Below are 6,452 nucleotides of genomic sequence, written 5' to 3' on the forward strand. Positions count from 1 at the left end.
CCACCTTGGCCTCCCAAAGTGCTGGGATTACTGGTGTGAGCCACCGCACCTGGCCTATCTTAACCATTCTTAAGTGTACAATGTAGTAGTACTAAATACATTCATAATTTTGTGCAATTATCACCATTATCCAACTTCTTAACTCTTCATCTTGAAAAACTGAAACTATTCATTAAACAATTATTACCCATCCCCTACTCCCTTAACCCCCTGGCAGCTACTACTCTACTTTCTGTCTCTATGATTTTGACTACTCTAAGTACTTCATGTAAGTGGAGTCATATAGTGTTTATTTTTTATGTAACTGACTTATTTCACTTAGCATAAAGTCCTTAAAGTTCATCCATGTTTTAACACATTGCAGAATTTCTCTCCTTTTAAAGACAGACTAATATTCTTTTGTAGGGGTTTGCCACATTTTGCTTATGCTATGGCTTGACTGTGTCCCCCAAAGTTCATGCGTTGGAAACTTTTCTGTTTAATTAATTAATTCATTATTTAGACAAAGTCTTGCTCTGTTGCCCAGGCTGGAGTGCAGTGGTGCGATCTTGGCTCACTGCAAACTCTGCCTCCCAGGTTGAAGTGATTCTTGTGCCTCAACATCCTGAGTAGCTGGGATTACAGGTGCCTATCACGTGTAGCTAAATTTTGTATTTTTAGTAGAGATAGGGTTTTGCTATGTTGGCCAGGCTGGTCTGGAACTCCTGGCCTCAGGCAATCCACCTGCCTTGGCCTCCCAAAATGCTGGGATTACAGGCATAAGTCATCATGCCCAGCTTTCTTTCTTACTTTTTGAGACACGATCTCACTCTGTTGCCCAGCCTGGAGAGCAGTGGTTCATTCACGGCTCACTGCAGCTTTGATCTCCTAGGCTCAAGTGATCCTCCCACCTTAACCTCCCAGGAAGCTAGAACTACAGGCACATGCTACCATGCCTGGCTAATTTTTGTTTTTATTAGTTTATTATTTATTCATTTATTTTGTAGAGCTGAGGCATCACTATGTTGCCCAGGCTGACTTTGAACTCCAGGGCACAAATGATCCTCCCTCCTTAGCCTCCCAAAATGTTGGGATTATGGATGTGAGCCACCACACATGTCCATGTATAAGAAACGTAATCCCCAATTCAATGGTGTTGAAAGGAGGGACCTTCAAGAGATGATTAGATCACAAGAGCTCCACCCGCATGAATGGATGAATGCTATTGTTTTGATAGTGGGTTCCTGATAAGAGGATGAGGATCAGGCCCTCTTCTCTCTCCCTCATGCTCTCTTGCCATTCTGCCTACCACCATCAGATGATGCAGCAAGAAGGCCCTTGGCAGAGGTGGGTCCCTCAATCTTGGACTTCCCAAGCTAGCCCCCAGAACTGTAAGAGATAAATCTCCGTCCTTTATAAATTACCCAGTCTCAGGTATTCTATTAGAGCAGCACAAAGCAACCAAGACACTTACCCATTCGTCCATCCGTCGATTCTTGTACTGTTTCCAATAATGCTGCTATGCACATGGTGTACAAATATCTCTTTGAGACCTTGTTTTCAATTCTTTGGGGTATATACCCTGAGGTGGAATTGCTGGATTGCATGGTAATTCTGTTTTAATTTTTTGAGGAGCTGCCATCCCATTTTGCATGATGGCTACACCATTTTACATTCCTGCCAACCGTGCACAAGGGTTTCAGTTTCTCTACATCCTTGTCGACACTTGTTATTTTCTGTTTGCTTGTTTGATGGTAATCATCCCAACAAGTGTGAACAAGTGGGAGGTAGTATCTCATTGTAGTTTTGTTTTTTGTTTTTTTTTTTCAGGGAAACCACCCAGACTGTGTGCTCTCTCACTCTCCTAAAGGAAGACAATGGCAAATGGCAGTTGTAGCAAAGCACCACCAACAGCCAGCTTGATGCCCAGGAGAGAATGCTGTGCCATCTCCTCATGGTTTCTAGTGCTCTACACATTCAGAGAAACTTTTCTTATAATTAACTATAGAAACAATGAGACTGGGCAACATGGGAAGACTCCGTGTCTACAAAACCTACAAAAATTGGCCGGGCGTGGTGGCTCACACCTGTAATCCCGCACTTTGGGAGGCCAAGGCAGACGGATCACGAGATCAGGAGTTCAAGACCAACCAGGCCAACATGGTGAAACCCCGTCTCTACTGAAAATACAAAAATCAGCCGGGCGTGGTGGTGCATGCCTGTCATCCCAGCTACTTGGGAGGCTGAGGCAGAAGAATTGCTTGAACCCAGGAGGCAGAGGTTGTGGTGAGACAAGGTCACACCATTTTACTCCAGCCTGGGCAACAAGAGCAAAACTCCATCTCAAAAAAAAAAAAAAAAAAAAAAATTGCAGGTGGTGCACACCTGCAGTCCCCAACTAATGGGAAGGCTGAGATGGGAAGATCACGTGAGTTCCGGAGGTTGAGGCTACAGTGAGCTGTGATCGCACCACTGTACTCCAGCCCCAGAGACAAAGCAAGATCCTGTTTCAAAAAAAAATAAAAAGAGAAATGGGCTGGGCATGGTGGTTCACACCTGTAATCCCAGCACTTTGGGAGGCTGAGGCAGGTGGATCACTTGAAGTCAGGAGTTTGAGACCAGCCTGGCCAACATGATGAAACCCCATCTCTACCAAAAATACAAAAATGAGCCAGGCCTGGTGGTGGGTGCCTGTAATCCCAGCTACTCAGGAGACTGAGGGGAGAGAATCACTTGAACCCAAGAGAGGGAGGTTATAGTGAGCCCGGGAGTCGGAGGTTGCAGTGAGCCAAGATCACGCCACTGTATTCCAGTCTGAGCAAGAGTGAGACTCAGTCTCAAAAAACAGAAAAAGGGAAATGATCCCTGAAAGTATACTCTTTCATTGTAGTTTTTATTGGCATTTTGCTAATGATTAGTAATGTTGAAAACCTTTTTGTGTGCTTATTGTCTATTTGTTATTTTTTTTTTGTTTGGTTTTTTTTTGAGAAACACCTATTCGGGTCCTTTGTTCATTTTTGAGTTGCTTGGTTTTTGTTGTTGGTGTTGAGTTTTAGGAGCTCTCTGTATATCCTGGATATCAATCCCTTATCAGACATATGACTTGCAAATGTTTTCTCCCATTCTGTCAATTTCCTTTTGAATTTGTTGGTATTGTTTTTTGATGCACAAAATTCTTAAATTTTCATCAAGGTTAATTTGTCTGTTTTGTTGTTGTCATTGCTGCCCTTGCCTTTGGTGTCAGATCCAAAAATATTATTTTCAAATCCAATGTTGGGAAGCTTTTGCTGCATGCTTTCTTCTAAGAGTTTTAAAGGTTTAGATCTTACATTTAGGTTTTTGATCCATTTTGAGTTAATTTTTGGATATAGCGTTAGGTAAGGGTCCAACTTTATTCTCTTACATGTGGATATCCAGTTTTCCCAGCACTATTTGTTTAAAAAGAAAAAATCAATCAAACAAACAAAAACCTGTCCTTTCCCCGTTAAATGGTCTTAGCACTGTTGGCAAAAATCATTTGATCAAGTTTTTTTTTTTTTTTGAGATGGAGTCTTGCTGTCACCCAGGCTGGAGTGCAGTAGCATGATCTCAGCTCACTACAACCTCCGCCTCCTGGGTTCAAGCTATTCTCCTGCCTCAGTCTCCCAAGTAGACGGATTACAGGTGTGTCCCACCATGCCCAGCTAATTTTTGTATTTTTAGTAGAGATAGAGTTTCACCCTGTTGGCCAAGCTGGTCTCAAACTCCTGACCTCAGGTGATCCACATGCCTCAGCCTCCCAAAGTGCTGTGATTACAGGCATGAGTCACTGCACCCAACCTGATCAAGTTTAAGGCTGCATTGCACTACAGCACTACAGGCTCGACAACAGAGCAAGACCCTATCTATTTAAAAAAAAAAAAATCGCCGGGCGCCGTGGCTTATGCCTGTAATCTCAGCACTTTGGGAGGCCAAGGTGGGTGGATCACCTACAGTCAGGAGCTTGAGACCAGCCTGGCCGACATGGAGAAACCCTGTCTCTACTAAAAATACAAAATTAGCCGGGTGTGATGGTGCACCCCTATAATCCCAGCTACTCCGGAGAGTGAGGCAAGAGAATCACTTGAACCTGGGAGGTGGAGGTTGCGGTGAGCTGAGATCACGCCATTGCACTCCAGCCTGGACAACAAGAGTGAAACTCTGTCTCAAAAAAAAATAATAATAATGTGATCGTAGGCCAGGCATGATGGTATGTGCTTGTGATACCCGCTACCCAGGAAGGTGTGGTGGGAAGATCACTTGAGCCCAGGAATTTGAGTCCATCCTGGGCAACATAGCAAGACCGATCTCTAAGAAAATAAGATAAATAAAAAATTTAGGCTGGGCACAGTGGCTCACATCTGTAATCCAAGCATTTTGGGAGGCCGAGGCGGGCGGATCACGAGGTCAGGAGATCGAGACCATCCTGGCCAACATAGTGAAACCCCATCTCTACTAAAAATACAAAAATTAGACGGGCATGGTGGCACATGCCTATAATCCCAGCTACTTGGGAGGCTGAGGCAGAGAATTGCTTGAACCTGGGAGACGGAGGTCGCAGTGAGCCACAACGGTGACATTGCACTCCAGCCTGGGCAACAAGAGTGAAACTCCATCTCAAAAAAAAAAAAAAAATTAAGAAATCACTTGCAGATCAGGCACAGTGACTCACGCCTGTAATCCCAGCACTTTGAGAGGCCGAGGTGGGCAGATCTTTTGAACTCAGGAGTTCGAGACCAGCCTGGGCAACATGGTGAAACTCCATCTCTACCAAGAATACAAAAAATTAGACAGGCGTGGTAGTGGCTTCACTTGTGGCCCCAGCTACTCAGGAGGCTGAGATGGGAGGATTGCTTGAGTCCAGGAGGCAGAGATTGCAGTGAGCTGAGATTGCATCACTTCACTACAGCCTGGATGACAGAATGCCTCTTCTCAAAAAAAAAAAAAAAAAAAAAGGAAAGAAAGAAAAGAAAAAGAAAGTAAGAAATCATGCTCATATATGTGAGAGTTTATAGAGAGTGAGAGTTTATATCTGGGCCTCTGTTCTATTTCATTGGTTTATATGTCTGCCTTTATGCCAGTACCATTCTAGTTTGATGACTGTAGCTTTGTAGTAAGTTTTAAAATCAGGAAGTATAAGTCCTCCAGCTTTGTTCCTTATTCATATTTCAACTTTTGTGATAATAATTTCCTTGCTTTTTAAAATATTTTTATCACCAGTGTGTACAAATATACGTTAATTTTGCCAGTGTTTAAGCTTTACAGAAGTGAAGTCATCTGCATGAATTCAGGTGTGAATTCACTATTACATTTGGAGATTTATTTTCTTTGTATACTATCTCAATGTACGTCTATATCATAGTTTATCTGTTCTACCACTGAGGATAATTTGTGGATCAGATAGGGCTTAGTCAAGAAAACAGAAACCACATTATGTATTTCAAATAGAGGCCAGTTGCAGTGGCTGGCGGGGTGTGGTGGCTCACACCTGTAGTCCCAGTGTTTTGAGAGGCCGAGGCAGGTAGATCATCTGAGGTCAGGAGTTCAAGACCAGCCTGACCAACGTAGTGAAACCCCATCTCTACTAAGAATACAAAAATTAGGGCATGGTGCAGTGACTCATGCCTGTAATACCAGCAATTTGGGAGGCCCAAGAGGGTGGATCACCTGAGGTCAGAAGTTCAAGACCAGCGTGGCCAACATGGTGTAACCCCGTCTCTACTAAAAAAATACAAAAATTAGCTGGGCATGGTTGTGTGCACCTGTAATCCCAGGTACTCGGGGAGGCTGAGGCAGGAGAATTATTTAAACCCAGGAGACGGAGGCTGCAGTGAGCCGAGATCACACCACGGCACTCCAGCCTGGGCAACAGAGCAAGAATCCATCTCAAAAAAAAAAACTAAACAAACAAACAAACAAAATAACAAACGAAGGAAATTTCACACAGGAACTTGGTTACACAGGAGTTGGAGGACTAAAAGAGGAAAAAGGGAAAGAGAACCCTGAGACAGGGCAGAACTAGTAACCACAAGAAGCAAGGAGGGCTGAGGGACAAAAGGGAAGAGCTGGGATTACCTTGACTTGTGAGCCGGGAGGTGGGGCCCTGCAGAGCTGAGGCTCAGACTCAGTGAAGCGCCACCGGGAATGCTGCTCATTCCTCTGAAGAGCCATCTTCAAGGCAGGTTCTTCGAATGCAGAAAAAAGCTGAAGGCTGGAGCCAACTTCTAATGATAGAGTGACTCTGAACAAATCCAAAAATAATGGAAAGCTATTCCCTTCTCCCTTCTTCTGGCTTCCCAGTCTCCATCAAGTGCCCCTATGAGCAGAACCTAACAGAAGGACAGCAATGGAGTTTAGGAGTTTGCAGAGTCCCAGCCCCCTTCCAACATCAGACAGCAGAGAAAACAAGAGTGAATTTGAAGCTGAAAGTCAATAAGCAAATAAATGGCAGAGCC

At 44.0% G+C, this 6,452-nt stretch overlaps 1 pseudogene; it reads right to left on the bottom strand.

Moving 5' to 3' along the window:
* Nucleotides 1-1,813: 1,813 nt before the first annotated feature.
* Nucleotides 1,814-1,993, bottom strand: LOC116553602 (annotated as a pseudogene).
* Between the last annotated feature and the right edge of the window lie 4,459 nt (nucleotides 1,994-6,452).

Source organism: Sapajus apella, unplaced genomic scaffold (genome assembly GCF_009761245.1).
Source record: "Sapajus apella isolate SASKATOON/1434 unplaced genomic scaffold, GSC_monkey_1.0 scaffold12, whole genome shotgun sequence".
Taxonomy (NCBI): Eukaryota; Metazoa; Chordata; class Mammalia; order Primates; family Cebidae; genus Sapajus; species Sapajus apella.